At 41.0% G+C, this 17,670-nt stretch overlaps 1 protein-coding gene across 1 annotated transcript in view; it reads right to left on the bottom strand.

Annotated features, from left to right (window-relative positions):
* Positions 1-17,670, bottom strand: part of RNF144B (ring finger protein 144B) — a 181,888-nt gene that overhangs the window by 128,859 nt on the left and 35,359 nt on the right. The window lies entirely within an intron of this gene.

Raw genomic sequence — 17,670 nt, 5'->3', positions numbered from 1 at the left:
CACGGCTGGTGGGGTGAGTGGGAAAGGTGGGTTAGAATATTCAAAATGTTTTCAGGGAAAAGAGGCCATTAGTGTTGCCTTAGAAGCATATAGAGACCAATCTAAACACTTTTAACATAATGATTTGGTCATTTCTTGTATGCTGTATATCTACAATAACTAACTATGTTATTATTTAGTGAATAATAATAACATGATGCTTTATTTTGTAATAAGCTCAAAAATGGAAGTTCACATTTAGTTAAAAATTAAGTGCTGAATTTCCAATTCCCAAGTAAGTTGATGAATGTGAAGTTGCACAAAATGTCAGCATTTGCCAACCCTCAGAGCCATAAGGGACAAAGTGATATCAATTACCGAATGAAAACCCCAACATACAGATCTGCTGAAGAAGCATGATAATGGACAACCAAATGAATTGCTATTTTGAGAACCCTGGACTTGAAGCTTATGATTTATCACATGCAGCTGTAGAGGTGCTTACATAACATTTACAGCCAGTGATTGCTCTTCTAAATTGACTTTGCCATTTTTTTTTTCACACAAAAGTTCTTAGTTTATTAATCCTTGCACGAAAAATCTGCACAATCACTGACATAAAGTCACCGAAGAATTTTTCCTCCTCTGTTGTCCCATCTCCAGCTCACTTTTACCAGCACCAACATTGACCTGTGCAGTCCCCCTGGCTTCCTTCATTCTGTTCTGCATTTCTTTTGCTGTTTTCTTAAGGTGGTCTTCTTCTCATACAGGCCATGTCTTGTATATCTATGTTTGGGTTCATTTTTCTCTGTGTAATCTAATGAATCATAAATCATGCCAAAGCCAGTGGTCTTGCCACCACCAAATGGGTTCTGAATCCAAACACAAAAATGACATCTGGTGTGGTCTTATATTGTATTGGCTAGTTTTTCCCAAATTTCTATCTTAGGTACTATTGCCTTCCCAGGGTGAAGGACACCAATGATCATTTGTTTCCACTGAAGTAGTCTCTTGGTCATGAACTTCTGGTCTAGATAGTTACTGTGTTGTTCATGATGAAGGCTGATCTTCAAGCAAGCAGGGAAGAAAACAACTTTGCCAATTTTTTATTTCAGGTTTTAGTGTTCATGTACAAAAAATGAAGCTATAATGTGTTTTGGTAATGAAAACAGAAATGCAGTCTGATTAAGCTGAAACACCTGACATTATTGTGAATCTTCCCATACATTTGGTTTAAAATATGAACTACAAATACTGTGATAATGTTGTATAAGCTTGGCGGAACATTGTGTATGTTACTAATTTAAGATGTCTAATTTTAAAATTAAAATATGAAGCAGAAATGTAATTGAAGTTGGTTAAAGTGTAAATGGAAGTCATAATTTCACGTAAAGAAGTTGCATTATATACCAAAATGGAAATAGAAGCTGTATTTGTTAAAATTTATAAATTTTGAATATGCCAAGTATTAAACTACAAAATTTTTGTAATGAAGCTGATGTTGAACTAAAAACAAACAGACAAAAACCATATCAGCATGGCCACTCTAGACTGCTCTCTTCGCTGTCCAACATTAATTGGGACTACTTAGTAAATCAATGTGTCCTATCAGTGGTATTGAACTTTTTCATAAATGAGTCCTCTAGATTTGGGGTGCATTTATTCAACAGCAGCTAGGAAAAAAATTTTTTTGATTGGCAAAGGATTTTATTGATGTTTTTCTCCAGCAGGTGGAAATCATAACAACATCATGTAATGCAGGAAGCAGTTGCTAAGCAACCATTTCAGTGTTTTTTTAAAAAATCTAAACAAATCTTCCTTTTAAATGTCTGAAGCATGTGAAAAATTAGATAAGCTCTCCATACAACTTTAATGAAAGTCATACAACTTACAAAAATTACATTATTCTTTTTTCCCCGATAGCAGTTAGAAATTTTAATTAAAAAACTCAAGGAGCACCAGAAATCTTCAGCTTTTGAGGCTTTGGAGAATTACAACTATTGACAAAGTTTGCAAAAAGGAAGACACTGAAGCATCCCAGCTCTAGCAGAGTGAACAAATTAAATGATAGACATCAAGTCATGTCCAAGGTGTAATATTGCTCTTTGGAATACTAGTATACCCACTTGTGAGGAGAAACTTTTATAATGCCCAATGGAATGGATCAAAATTAGGAGTGCCTTTGATTTTGTAGCATCCCAGTTGGGGAAACATCAAAAGAATCACATCTGGAGAGAATTTATTTGATGAATTTTGTCTTCTAGAAATGTTTGTCAAGGAAATGTACTCTGGAGGCCAAAAGAGGGGGTATCAAGGGTTATATTTAAGCTTCTTATACATTTTAATACAAAAATATTATAATTGAGAATATTCTCCATTTCACAGAACTCACTCAGTTCTTGCAGAGAGATTATGTTTCTCAAGTAAAAATATTATGGTTTACACAGACAAGTTAATTGAAGGTGTCAATTTCAATTTTATTTAGACATGAAAATTTTAAAAAATATGCCAATATTAGAAAAAAAGACATTTCTTCAGAAAAATGCCAGTGATGTAGTAGTAGAGCCAGATATAACTAACAAGCTGATTAAGTATATAAATATTTAACAAAAATAATCATTCTACTTATTTTTAATATATTTATATAGTCAAATAATACAATACAAAGGTGGTGTTTTTTTAAGCCTTATTTTATTTTATTTTATCTTATTTATTTTTTGAAGTATTTGTTATGGCCCAGCTGGAGTGGCTCAGTGGTTGAGCGTAGACCTATAAACCAGAAAGTTGCAGTTCGATTCCCAGTCAAGGCACATGCCTGGGTTACAGACTTAATCCCCAGTGTGGAGTGTGCAAGAGGCAGCTGATCAATGATTCTCTCTCGGGTAGTGAGGACCTAGGGGTGGGGGGGAGACAGAAGTGGGCTGGAAGAGGTTAATGGGAGGAAAAGGAGGACCTATGTAATACTTTCAACAATAAAGATTTTTTTAAAAATTATTCTCTCATCATTGATGTAGGAACATCTCTTCCTCTCCCTTCCTTCCTGAAATCAATAAAGATATATTTTTTAAAATAAATAAAATATTTGTTATTGATTTTTTAAAATATATTTTTATTGATTTCAGAGAGGAAAGGAGAGGGAGAGGTAGAAACATCAATGATGAGAAAGAATCATTGATTGGCTGCCTCCTGCATGCCCCACACTACGAATCAAGCCCACAACCCGGGCATGAGCCCTGAGTGGGAATCAAACTGGCCACCTTTTGGTGCACAACCAATGCTCAACCAACTGGGCCATGCCAGCCGGGGCAATATAAATGTTTTCTCTTTTTTATTTTGCTTTAATGTACATATTTTTTTAAGAATTTCATTTCTAAAAGGTTTAACTACAAATATTCTATAGATTTATCCATATAATAAAACTAAATTTTTAGTATATAAATTTTTAAATCATAGCGGTAACCGGTTTGGCTCAGTGGATAGAGCGTCGGCCTGTGGACTGAAGGGTCCCAGGTTCGATTCCGGTCAAGGGCATGTACCTTGGTTGCGGGCACATGCCCAGTAGGCGGTGTGCAGGAGGCAGTTGGTCGATGTTTCTCTCTCATCGATGTTTCTAACTCTCTATCCCTCTTCCTTCCTCTCTGTAAAAAGATCGATAAAATATATTTTTTTTAAATTAAAAATGTTTAAATTATATAATATGTACATTATATAATATGTATCATTTTAGTACTTTATTTCCTTTCTGAAAGTGTACTGGTTTGGACAAATAGCTACCACTTACCAAGTTTACTCTTTATCAGGAACTGTGCTCAAATTGCTTTATCAATTTAATCTTGACACATACCCTGAAGAGTAGGAATTATTATCTTCATTTTATCTGATGACAACAAGTGGCAGAGTGAGGATGTGTACCCAGTCATCATGTTTTGCTACCCCTCTCCCTACATTACAGGACACACTACTGACCTACCAGAGACAATGTGCTTCTAGTTAACGACCATGAATTTGGTTGCATCATGACTTCTGACCACATCGCCTCCTTGTCCAATGCAGCATATTCTTAGAATAGCTGGCACATTTAAGGGTCAGACTACAGCTGCAAACCTGAGCAATTAAGTGCCTGCAAAAGAACCTGGGAGAATCACATTAACCTATGTCTTTCAAGGCATGGGTGACTTTTGCAAAAAAAAAATTTGTTTGCATTCAGTGGTATCCTATAACACAAGGATGATCCACAATGGAGAGCTCTTACATTAATGTGAATTAAATAGTACAGTAATGTGCCACATAACAACTTGTGGGTCAACAGCAGACCAAATATACAATGGTGGTCCCATAAAACTATAATGGAGCTGAAAATGTCCTGTTACCTAGTGACATTGTAACCATCGTAATTAACATCACAGTGCTACCTGCTTACAAAAAACTATATGACAAAATAAAAAGCAAACCACCATGGGATAGTATTTCTGAAAAGAGTGACACCTCCTCAAGAAGAGCTTCAGGGGGGTCCTTCAGGAGGGGTCCCAGAAGTAGGCACTGTTATCATAGATGACAGCTCCGTGCATATTACTGCACTGAAGAACTCCCAGAGGGACAGGACGTGGAGATGGAAGACAGTGATATCGATGATCCTGACCCTCTGTGGGCCTGGGCTAATATGTGTATTAACTCATGACTAGTTAATAAATAGTTTTTAACAAAAAAGATTTTAAAATGTAATTTTAAAAACAGATAAAAGCTTGTAGAATAAGGATCTAAAGAAAATATTTCTGTACCTCTGTACAATGTGTTTGTATTTTAAGCTAAGAGTTTTTACAAAAGAGTTGACATTTTTTAAAAAACTAAAAACTTTACAAAGTGAAAGGTTACAGTAAGCTAAGGTTAATTTACTAATGAAGAAAAATCTTTTTCAAGAAAAACGATTTTTTTTAAAATATATTTTATTGATTTTTTTACAGAGAGGAAGGGAGAGAGACAGAGAGTCAGAAACATCGATGAGAGAGAAACATCGATCAGCCGCCTCCTGCACATCTCCCACTGGGGATGTGCTCGCAACCCAGGTACATGCCCCTGACCGGAATCGAACCTGGGACCCCTCAGTCCGCAGGCCGACGCTCTATCCACTGAGCCAAACCGGTTTTGGCAAGAAAAACGATTTTAAATATAATAATATTACATGCAATAACATTCAAGAAAAACAGATTTTTTTTAATATATTTTATTGATTTTTTACAGAGAGGAAGGGAGAGAGATAGACAGTTAGAAACATCGATGAGAGAGAAACATCGATCAGCTGCCTCCTGCACATCTCCTACTGGGGATATGCCCGCAACCCAGGTACATGCCTTTGACCGGAATCGAACCTGGGACCTTTCAGTCCGCAGGCCGACGCTCTATCCACTGAGCCAAACCGGTTTCGGCAAGAAAAACAGATTTTAAATATAATATTACCAAAACAGTACTAACATAGTATAATATCACAAAAGTTGTAGGAAATATTAAAAATCTGCAAATAACAGGATTACTTCTATTATAGTCTAAAATATCTTTTTCCTCTGGCTCTATTTTTGTTCATCAGTGTATGTTGTTCATTATATTCCACTAATGAGTGAGATCATGTGATATTTATCTTTCTCAGACTGGCTTATTTCACTTGGCATAATGCTCTCCAGGTCCATCCATGCTGTTACAAATGCTAAGAGTTCCTTCTTTTTTACAGCAGCATAGTATTCCATTGTGGAGATGTATCACTGTTTTTTAATCCACTGACATGCTGATGGGCACTTAGGCTGTTTCCAAATCTTAGCTATTGTAAATTGTGCTGCTATGAACATAGGGGTGCATATACCCTTTCTGATTGGTGTCTCTGAGTTCTTGGGATATATTCCTACAAGTGGGATTACTGGGGCAAATGGAAGTTCCATTTTTAATTTTTTTGAGGAAACTCCATACTGTTTGCCACAGTGGCTACATCAGTCTGCATTCCACCATCAGTCTGCATCCTCACCAGTACTTGTCATTTGTTGATTTGTTGATGATAGCCATTCTGACAGCTGTGAGGTGGTATCTCGTTCTTTTGATTTGTATCTCTAGGATGATTAGTGACTTTGAGCATGTTTTCATATGTCTCTTTGCCTTCTGTATGTCCTCCTTCAGAGAGTGTCTATTTAGTTACTTTGCCCATTTTTATATTGGACTGTTTATCTTCCTTTGTTAAAGTAGTATGAGTTCCCTGTAAATTCTGGAGATTATTGGTAAACCCTTATCAGAGATAACATTGGCAAATATGTTCTCCCATGCAATGGGCCTTATTGTTGTTTTGTTGTGTTTTTGTTTTGTTTTGTTTTTGCTGTGCAGAAGCTTTTTATTTTGATGTAGTCCCATTTCTTTATTTTCTCCCTAGTTTCCATTGCCCTAGGAGCTGTATTGGTAAAGATATTGCTACGACATATATCTGATATTTTGCTGCCTATGGATTCTTCTAAGATTTTTATGGTTTCCCATCTTACGTTTAAGTCCTTTATCCATTTTTGAGTTTATTTTTGTGTACGGTGTAAGTTGGTGGTCTAGTTTCATTTTTTTTGCATGTATCTGTCCAATATTCCCAATACCATTTATTGAAGAGACTATCTTGACTCCACTGTATGCTCTTGTCTCCTTTGTCAAATATTAATTGAGCATAATGGCTTGGGTTCTCTGTTCGGTTCCATTGGTCTATATGTCTTCTCTTGTGCCAATACCAGGCAGTTTTGAGAACAATGGCTTTGTAATATAGCTTGCTATCTGGTATTGTGAACCCTCCAACTTTGCTCCTCTTTCTCAGGATTGCTGCAGCTATGTGGGATCAATTTTTATTCCATATGAATTTTTGGAGAGGTTGTTCTAGGTCTGTGAAATATTCCGTTGGTATCTTAGTGGGGATTGCATTGAATCTATAGATTGCTTTGGGTAGTATGGGCATTTTAATGATGTTGATTCTACCAATCCATCAATACTGTATATTCTTCCATTTGTTTGTCTTCCTCTGTTTTTTCAATGTCCTGTAGTTTTTCCAAGTACATGTCTTGTAACTCCTTAGTTAAGTTTATCCTAATATATAAAAAGTCAGGGGTCATCACAACTGAAACAACCAGACGGACTCAAACAGCAGGCTGCATTGGGTGACAGGCCAACAGGGGGATTAGTGAGGAATGACCAAATGACTGAACAGCAGGCTGCGTGGGGCAACCAGGCTGGCAAGGGGAGGGGAGGGGGGAACGGCAGTTAGAGGCAATCAGGTCACGGGGGGTGGGGGCAGTTAGGTGTGGTCAGGCAGGCAGGCAGGTGAGCAGTTAGGAGCCAGTGGTTCTGGATTGTGAGAGGGATGTCCAACTGTCCGGGATCGGGCCTAAACCAGCAATCAGACATCCCCTGAGGGGTCCCAGATTGGAGAGGGTGCAGGCTGGGCTGAGGGAATTCCCCCCCCCCCCGCACAAATTTCATGCACCAGGCCTCTAGTTTCTAGATATTTTAATTATTTGGTGCAATGTTAAATGGAAATTTTTTTTTGTTTCTCTTTCTCTGAGTTCATTATTGGTGTATAAAAAGGCCATAGATTTCTGGGTGTTAATTTTGTATCCTGTTACATTGCCAAGTTCATTTATTAAGTCTAGTAGTTTTTTTATGGAGTTTTCTATGTACAATATCATGTCATCCGCAATTAATGACAGTTTTATTTCTTCTTTTCCAATTTAGATGCCTTTTATTTCTTCTTCTTGTCTGATCGCTATGGCTAGCACTTCCAGTACTATGTCGAAGAGGAGTGGTAAAAGTGGGCATCCTGCCTTGTTCCTGTTCTTAGGGGAAATGGTTTTAGTTTTTGCCCACTGAGTATGATGTTGGCTTTAGGTTTGTCATATATGGCCTTTATCATGTTGAGATATGCTTCCTCTAGTCCCACTTTGCTGAGAGTTTTTATCAAGAATGGGTGTTGGATTTTGTTGAATGCTTTTTCTGCATCTAGTGATATGATCATGTGGTTTTTGTCTTTCAGTTTGCTTATGTGATGTATCACATTTATTGATTTGTGAATATTGTACCAGCCTTGCATCCCTGGAATAAATCCCACTTCATCGCGGTGTATGATCTTTTTAATATATTGCTGGATGTGATTTGCTAATAATTAGTTGAGGATTTTAGCATCTATGTTCTTCAGGGATATTGGCCTGTAGTTCTCTTTCTTTGTAGTGTCTTTATCTGGTTTTGGACTTAGGATAATGCTGGCCACATAAAAAGCGTTTGGAAGTGTTCCTTCCTCTTGGATTTTCTGAAATAGTTTGAGAAGTATAGGTGTAAGTTCTTCTTTGAATGTTTGGTAAAACTCCCCTATAAAACCATCAGGATCTGAGCTTTTGTTTGGTGGGAGTTTTTTTTTTTTATTATTGCTTCTATTTCATCAGTTGTTATTGGCCTATTCAGATTTTTTTATTCTTCCTGATTCAGTTTTGGGAGATTGTATTTTTCTAGGAATTTGTCTATTTCATTCACATTGTCCAGCTTGTTGGCATATAGTTCTTCATAGTATTTTCTTACAATCCTTTGTATTTCTGTAGTGTCCATGATTACTTCTCCACTTTTGTTTTTATTTTATTTATTTGGGTACTCTTTGTTTCTTGATTAGTCTAGCTAATGGAGTATCAATTTTGTTTATCCTTTCAAAGAACCAGCTCTTGGCTTCATTGATTTTTTTTTTAGTATCTATGTTATTCATTTCTGCTCTAATCTTTAACATTTCCTTCCTTCTACTTACTCTGGGCTTTTCTTGTTGTTCTCTTTCCAATTCTTTAAGTTGTATGGTTAAATAGTTTATTGCTAATTTTTCTTGCTTTTTGAGCTATGCCTGTAATGCTATGAACTTCCCCTCAGGACTGCTTTTGCTGTGTCCCAGAGATTTGGGGTTGTTGTGTGTTCATTTTCATTTGTTTCCAGAAATTTTTTTACTTCTTTCTTGATCTCATTGGTAACCCATTCATTGTTTAATAACATGCTATTTAGCCTCCATGTGTTTGAATGTTTTAGGGTGTTTTTACTGAAGTTGACTTCTAATTTCATTCCACTGTGATCTGAGAAGATGCTTGATATGATTTCAGTTTTCTTGAACTTGTAGAGACTTGTTTTATGTCCTAACATGTGGTCTATCTTTGTGAATGATCCGTGTGCACTTGAGAAGAATATATATTCTGCTGCATTGGGGTGAAATGTTCTATAAATGTTAATTAAATCCATCTGATCCAGTGTGTCCATTACAGTCTCTGTTTCCTTGTTAAATTTTTGTCTGGAAGATCTATCCAATGAAGTCAGAGGGGAGTTAAAGTCGCTACATTTCTGTATTTTTATCAATCTCTTTGTTAATGTCCTCTACAAGTATATATATTTAGGTACTCCTATATTGGGTGCATTTATGTTTACCAGAGTTATATCCTCTTGTTGGATTGATCCCTTTAGTATTATGTAGTGACCTTTGTTGTCTCTTGTGATGGCCTTCATTTTAAAGTCTATTTTATCAGATATGAGTATTGCTACTCTAGCTTTTTTCTTTTCCATTTGCATGGAAAATTATTTTCCATCCCTTCACTCACATCCTGTGTGTGTCTTTTGTTTTGAGGTGGGTCTCTTGTAGACAGCATATAGTTGAGTCATGTTTTTGTATCCATTCAGCTACCCTAAGACTTTTGATTGGAGTATTTAGTCCATTTACATTTAGGGTTATTGATAGGTACTTATTTATTGCCATTTTAATTCTGTATGGCTAGGTTTCTCACTGTGCCTTCTTCTCATTACAGCAATCCCTTTAGCACTTCTTGTAATGCTGGCTTGGTGGTGATGGACTCCTTTAGCCTGGTCCTCTCGTGCAGGACATGCTAAGAGAATCAGAAACCAGTTTTCCAGCATTAGCTGATCACCCACACTTATTGTTTTAAGACTGAATTTGAATAATCTATACAAGAAGAAGGACTTTTTTTTCTGATAGAGCAAATATTGGCAAATTTGATAGGATTTGGGATAGAGGAGCATTCGTTGCTATTAACCCAGGTGATTGTAAACTATTAGTAATTTGTTTTCTTTATTTATGTTGACTTTTCATTTCTTATCTCTGCTTCATTTATCTCTTCTTCTGGTGCTCTCTACTGAGGGGCCCAACTTGGGGATTAGATCCCAGAGTTCTCAGTGGCAACCCCCCACAGATGAGATATCTCTCTGGGACTTTAGTTGCTATCTGTGGGTGCCCGGCCAGCCCTTTTGCACCTCTACTCCTCGTACCAGTCTCTATGTGGTCTCCACTTTTGGTCCTCGGGTATCAGGGTTCTCTCCTGCAAATTTTCCATTGATTATTCAGGAAGTTTTTCTGTATTTTAGTTGTAATACCAGTTTGTTCCTGGGAGCATGTCTGTGCAGCATCCACTTACTTTGCTGCCATTTTTAATCTCCCCAGAAAAATATTTTTTACAAATTTAGTGTAGCCTAGTATACAGTGTTCATAAAGTCTATGGTGGTATACAGTAATGTCCTAGGCCTTAATATTCACTCACTACTATCTCATTGACTCTCCCAAAGCAACTTCCAGTCCTGCAAGCTTTATTCATAGTAAGTGCCCTATACAGGTGTACCATTTTTTATCTTTTATATTATATTTTTAGTGAACTTTTTCTATGTTTAGATAGGTTCAGATATACAAATACAGTAACATGCTGTATAGATTTGTTGCCTGGGTGCAATAGGCTATACCAGTGGTCGGCAAACTGCGGCTCGTGAGCCACATGCGGCTCTTTGGCCCCTTGAGTGTGGCTATGAAGTTTCAATCACACTGTATGTGCGCGCCCGCACATGGTATTTTGTGGAAGAGCCACACTCCAGGGGCCACAGTTTGCCGACCACTGGGCTATACCATATAGCCTAGATATGGAGTAGGCTATACCATCCAGGTTTGTGTAAGTACACTACATGATTTTCATGCAATGATGAAATCCCCTATGATGCATTTCTTAGAATGTATCCCCATTGTTAAGTATTTAACCACAGACTTCACCTTTGCTAAAACTACAAATTCTTTATAAATCCCTAGCTATCCTATATAATAAATAAATAATATGAAAATTAACCCTCACACCCTCACAAAATGGTTGCCTGTGACCAGGCCGGCAGGGGGTTAGTGAGGGACGACCAAACGACTGAACAGCAGGCTGCGTGGGGCAATCAGGCCAGCGGGGGGGGGGGGGGGGGGGGGGCAGGGGACTGTGAGGGGTGACCAGGCCAGCAGGAGGGGCAGTTGGGGGTGACCAGGTCAGTGGGGGGGGGGGGAAGTTAGGGGCAAGCAGGCTTGCAGAGGGGGATAGTTGGGGGCAACCAGGCTGGCAGGGGGGAGGGGTGCAGCTGGAGGCAACCAGGCCGGCAGAGGGGATCAGGCCTAAACTGGCAGTCAGACATCCCCCACAGGGTCCCAGATTGGAGAGGGTGCAGGCTGGGCTGAAGGGACTCCCCACCCCCCCTTGCATGAATTTTGTGCACTGGGCCTCTAATACTATAATATACAAGACTAGAGGCCTGGTGCACAAATTCGTGAAGAGGTGGGGTCCCAAGCCCGGGGGTGGGGGGGGAGCCTGGATGTGATCGGCCCTCCAGGCAGGCGGTGGGACGCCCTTGCTGGCCCTGGATCTGGATCCATCCCACTGATGTTTGTGCAGTTGTTGGGAGCCACCTGGTGGCCATTTTTATATACTTTCTTCCTTGTGGAGTGTCTAGGGAGGGGAAGTGGCCACAGTGCCCGAGGCCAACTACGAGGAGGCCTGCAGCGCTGTACTGTCAGTGCCTGGCCCATTCTCTGGAGATTGGACCTGCAGAAATACTGAGGGAGGAGGGAGTGGCTGCCACCGGGCTGGTGGGAAGCTGGGATGGGTCAGTCAGCTTAGCATTGCTCCTGCTGTGGGAGTGCATTGACCACCAGGGGGCAGCTTCCACATTGGGTGTCTGCCCCCTGGTGGTCAGTGCACGTCATAGCAACTGGTCGACTGGTCGTTCTGGTCATTCGGTCACTTAGGCTTTTATATATATAGATGGTATGAAAAATAACAATAGAAGTATAATTATAGCCCTGACCAGTATGGCTCAGTTGGGCATCATCCTGTGCCCTGAAAGGCTGCTGGTTTGATTCCCAGTCAGGGTACATGACTGGGTTGCAGGCTTAATCCTTGACAGGGGGCATACAGGAGGCAGCTGATTGATCAATGTTGCCTTCTTGCATAGATGTTTCTCTCTCTCCCTTTCCCACTCTCTAGAAATCAATTTTAAAAAAAATTTTTAAGTATAATAACAAGTATGGTCACTAAACTACACTAGGTACATATTTTACTATCTGTAAGTGTCACTATTGAGACTGAAAACTCTTAAAATATCATCATGTTAACCTAAATACTTATTTTTCTGGTGCTTTTACTATGTTTTATTGTTTCAATCATGTTTTAGATGTACAAAAGCTTTCCCTTTTAAGAAAATTACAGACATTATTGCCAAAACCGGTTTGGCTCAGTGGATAGAGCGTCGACCTGCGGACTGAAAGGTCCCAGGTTCGATTCCAGTCAAGGGCATGTACCTGGGTTGCGGGCATATCCCCAGTAGGAGATGTGTGGGAGGCAGCTGATCGATGTTTCTCTCTCATCGATGTTTCTAACTGTCTATCTCTCTCCCTTCCTCTCTGTAAAAAATCAATAAAATATATTTAAAAAAAAAAAGAAAAAGAAAATTACAGACATTATTTAGTAGACAATTAACAATATGTACTACCAGATAATGAAAGTATACACCAAGAGGAGAAACCAAGATGGCAGCATAGGTAAACACCGGAAATTGCTGCCTCGCACAACCACTTCAAAAATACAACTAAAAGATAAAACAGACATCATCCAGAACCACAGGAAGGCTGGTTGAGTGGAAATTCTACAAGTAGAAGGAAAGAGAAAAGCATACCGAGACTCAGAGGAGGTGCAGTGTGGAAGTAAAGTGCAGAGGTACGGAGGCGCACGCGGAAAGGGCTGGCGGCTGAGGACATGGTTGTCTTTTTCAATCAGGAGGAAGTCTCAAGCTCCCAACTGCTCTGAACTCCAGTTCCGGGCAAGTCTCTGGGGACCCAGACTCATACGGGGAGAGGCTAGAGACTGTCTGGCATCGGTCGGACCTCAAGGGTGGCTTTCTCTCAGAGGTGCTTGCAGCGATTACCGGGACACTGAGAAGCGGGGCCTCTTAGGCCAGGACTGAGGAGCAGCCATAGCTGCTTGCTCTGCCCTGTTGATCCCTTGGGACCCCGCCCCTCCCAAGCTGTGTGCCGGCTTTTGCATATGAAAGGCCTGGCCCTTTGCAATCTGAAAATTACCTAACAAACTGCACCTAAAATTTTGTTAGGTAACAAAATTACCTAACAAGGCCCCACAGCAGCTTGCATTCCTTCACAGCTGAGCTCCTGCTGGGTAGCCTCAGGCAGAGGCTAAATTCGTACCTCCTTAGCGATCCAAGAGCCAGTGTACCCAGTGGACAGAGTGGGACCATCCAGATTACAACTCCTCAGATCCATAAGGGACACACCCAGGGGACAGACTCAGTGAGCACCAAAGCCCCACTGAAGCAAGTCTTGCCCCATAAGGGTGTCTCCAGCACTGAAGTCCTCCCACTGGAGACACAGCTGATTCTCACAGCCAATTGGCCTTGAGGTCAATTCCTCCCAGTGATACCTACAACAATCAAGGCTTAACTACAACAAGACTGTGCACACAGCCCACAGAGGGGTGCACCAAGAGTGTCCACCTCAGGTAATTGGGGAGGCTGAGCCACTGGGCCCTATAGGACACCTAGCACAGAAAGCCCCTCTATCAACACAGGGAAGCATAAAAAATGCGGAGACAAAGAAACAGGTCACAAATGAGAGAAATGGAGGAAAGCAAACTACTGGATAGAGTTCAAAACCACACTTTTAAGGTTTTTCAAGAATTTTCTAGAAACCACTGATAAACTTAGTGAGACACTCAAGAAATCTAGTGAGACTGCCGATAAATTTAATGAGCTCCTCAATAAGTCTAGTGAGACCCTCGAGGTTGTGAAAAAGGACCAACTTGAAATTAAGCATACACTGACTGAAATAAAGAATATTATACAGACTTCTAACAGCAGACTAGAGGATTGCAAGAATCAAGTCAAAGATCTGAAATACGAAGAAGCAAAAAACACCCAACCGGAAAAGCAAAAAGAAAAAAGAATCCAAAAATATGAAGATAGTGTAAGGAGCCTCTGGGACAACTTCAAGCGTACCAACATCCGAATTATAGGGGTGCCAGAAGAAGAGAGAGAGCAAGATATTGAAAACCTATTTGAAGAAATAATGACAGAAAATTTCCCCTACCTGGTGAAAGAAATAGACTTACAAGTTAAGGAAGTGCAGAGAACCCCAAACAAAAGGAATCCAAAGAGGACCACACCAAGACACATCATAATTAAAATGCCAAGAGCAAAAGACAAAGAGAGAATCTTAAAAGCAGCAAGAGAAAGAAACTCAGTTACCTACAAGGGAATACCCATACGACTGTCAGCTGATTTCTCAACAGAAACTTTGCAGGCCAGAAGGGAGTGGCAAGAAATATTCAAAGCGATGAATACCAAGAACCTATAACCAAAATTACTTTATCCAGCAAAGCTATCATTCAGAATTGAAAGTCAGATAAAGAGCTTCACAGATAAGGAAAAGCTAAACGAGTTCATCACCACCAAACCAGTATTAAATGAAATGCTGAAAGGTATCCTTTAAGAAGAGGAAGAAGAAGAAAAAGGTACAGATACAAATTATGAACAACAAATACACATCTATCAACAAGTGAATCTAAAAATCAAGTGAATAAATAATCTGATGAACAGAGTAAACTGGTGATTATAATAGAATCAGGGGCATAGAAAGGGAGTGGTCTCACTATTCTTGGGGCGGGGACTGGAGTGGGGGGTGCGGGAAGAGACTGGACAAAAATCGTACACCTATGGATGAGGACAGTGTGTGTGGGGGGAGGGGGGCGGTAAGGGCAGAGAGTGGGGGTGGGAACCGGGTGGAGGGGAGCTATGGAGGAAAAAAAGAGGAACAACTGTAATAATCTGAACAATAAAGATTTAATTTTTAAAAAAAAGAAAGTATACACCAAGATATTGCAGATTCAGTTCCAGACCACCACAATAAAGCAAGTTTTAATCATTTTGCTAGTCAAGAGTCTTGCTTTCAATTTATAAAAAGCACAACATCTGTGAAGCACAAAATGACATACGCATGCCTGTATAAAATACAGGTTTTTCTTTCTTTGGTTTCAGTTATCCAAAGTCAATATCAGTCCATGCCATCACTGCCACCCAGAAGACCACTGATGGCCCCTCTGGGAAGCTATGGCATCATGGCCGAGGGACTGCCCAGAACATCATCCCTACTTCTACTGGTGCTGCCAAGGCTGTGGGCAAGGTCATCCCTGAGCTGAATGGGAAGCTCACTGGCATGGCCTTTCATGTCCCCACCCCTAATGTGTCGGCTGTGGGTCTGACCTGCCGCCTGGAGAAAGCTGCCAAATATGATGACATCAAGAAGGTAGTGAAGCAGGCATCAGAGGGCCCCTCAAGGGCAACCTGGGCTATACTAAGGACGAGGTTGTCTCCTTCAACTTTAATAGTGACACCCACTCCTCCACCTTCGATGCTGGGGCTGGCACTGCCCACAATGACCACTTTGTCAGGTTCATTTCCTGGTATGACAATGAATTTGGCTACAGCAACGATTATGGTCCACATGGCCGCCAAGGAGTAAGAGCCCCCTGAACCACCAGCCCCAGCAAGAGGAAGAGAGGCCCTCAGCTGCTGGGGAGACCTTGCCCCAAATCGATCCCACAACCCACTGAGAATCCCTGACCTCCACAGTTTCTGTCCCAGACCCCCTGAAGAAAGGGAGGGGCTTAGGGAGCCCTACCTTGTCATGTACCACCAATAAAGTTCACTGTACCCAGCCAAAAAAAGTCAACCTCAGTCCAAAAACATTAAATGTCCCCAACCATCCATATTGTTCGCTCCTGACAGTTAACCATCAACATCAACAAGCTCTGTTATCCAAGATCACTCAAAGCAGAAGACCCTCCTTCTGATGTATCATCAGGTCAGTAGTAGCCTAACACTACGTCACAATGCATATGTCATTCACTTCATCTCATCTCATCACACAGACATTGTATCATCTCACATCACAAGAAGAAAGATGAATACAGTACCATAGCTATTTTAAGAGAGAGACCACATTCATATAACTTTTTATTACAATATACTAGGGGCCCAGTGCACAAATTTGTGCACCTTGAAAGGAACTGTGGGCCATGAGGCTGCAGTGGGCACAGGGGAGGGTCTTGGCCCATCCTCCCCGCCCTTGCCCGGCCCCTCCCAGCCCCTCCCATCACAGCCCCCCCTCAATCCTGTCTGCCGGCAGCCCTGCTCCTTCGCAGCCACTCCCATGCACTGATGGTGCCGGCCTCGCTCGCACCTGCTGATGATGCAAAGCGATTGGGGCTGGCACCGGCAGCGGGTGCGAGAGGCGGCTGCCAGCCCCAATCGCCCCTCAGAAACAGGGGGAGATGAAGAAGCCCTGAGGGGCGATAAGGGCTGGCAGCTGCCGTTCACGCCCACTGACAGCACAGAGCGATCAGGGCTGGCACCGGGCACCAGCAGTGGGTGTGAGTGGTAGCTCCAGTGCTGGCAGTGGGTGCAAGCGGGGCCAGTGCCAGCAGCAGGTATGAGTGCCGTGCAGGACCGCAGCACATGGGAGCAAAGAATTTTCAGTAACCACCAGAGGCTCGCCCCAATGACAACGACTGGCACCTTGCCTTGGTCTGGCACTGCCACTCACCTGCTCCCACCATCCCACCGTGGCGAACACCTGCCATGTTCCATGCTCTGCCGCCTGCTGCCAACACCTGCCATGTTCTGCACGTGCCCCCTGCTGGTCAGCGCATGTCATAGCAACAGGTTGTTTGGTTGGTTGGTTTTCTGCCATTCGGTCTATTTGCATATTAGCCTTTTATTATATAGAAATATAATTGTTCTATTTTTTATTAGTTGTTTTGTAATCTCTTACTTTGCATAACTTAAAAATTAAATTTTATCATAGGTATGTATAGGAAAAACATATTATATAAAGGGTTCGGTACTATTTGTGGCTTCAGGCATCTGCTGGGGGCCTTGGAACATATCCCCTGTGAATAAAGGGAGGACTATTATTCCTGTTAAGCTATTTAACCAAGAAATGTATTTTAACTACCAAGGGTAATAGATTAAAATATACAGTTTGATTTATTTTATTTTTTTAATATATTTTATTGATTTTTTACAGAGAGGAAGGGAAAAGGACAGAGAGTTAGAAACATCGATGAGAGAGAAACATCGATCAGCTGCCTCCCGCACACCCCCCACTGAGTATGTGCCCGCAACCAAGGCACATGCCCTTGACAGGAATCGAACCCGGGACCCTTGAGTCCGCAGGCCGACGCTCTATCCACTGAGCCAAACCGGTCAGGGCTACAGTTTGTTTTAGATTAAATATTCCCGAAAGGGATTTGGTTTGATGTGTGACTTTGCAAATAGTTTATTAGGAAGGTTCAA

The sequence above is a fragment of the Myotis nattereri genome, assembly GCF_964212035.1.
Source record: "Myotis nattereri genome assembly, chromosome: 3".
Taxonomy (NCBI): Eukaryota; Metazoa; Chordata; class Mammalia; order Chiroptera; family Vespertilionidae; genus Myotis; species Myotis nattereri.
This window is presented reverse-complemented; position numbering and strand designations above follow the sequence as displayed.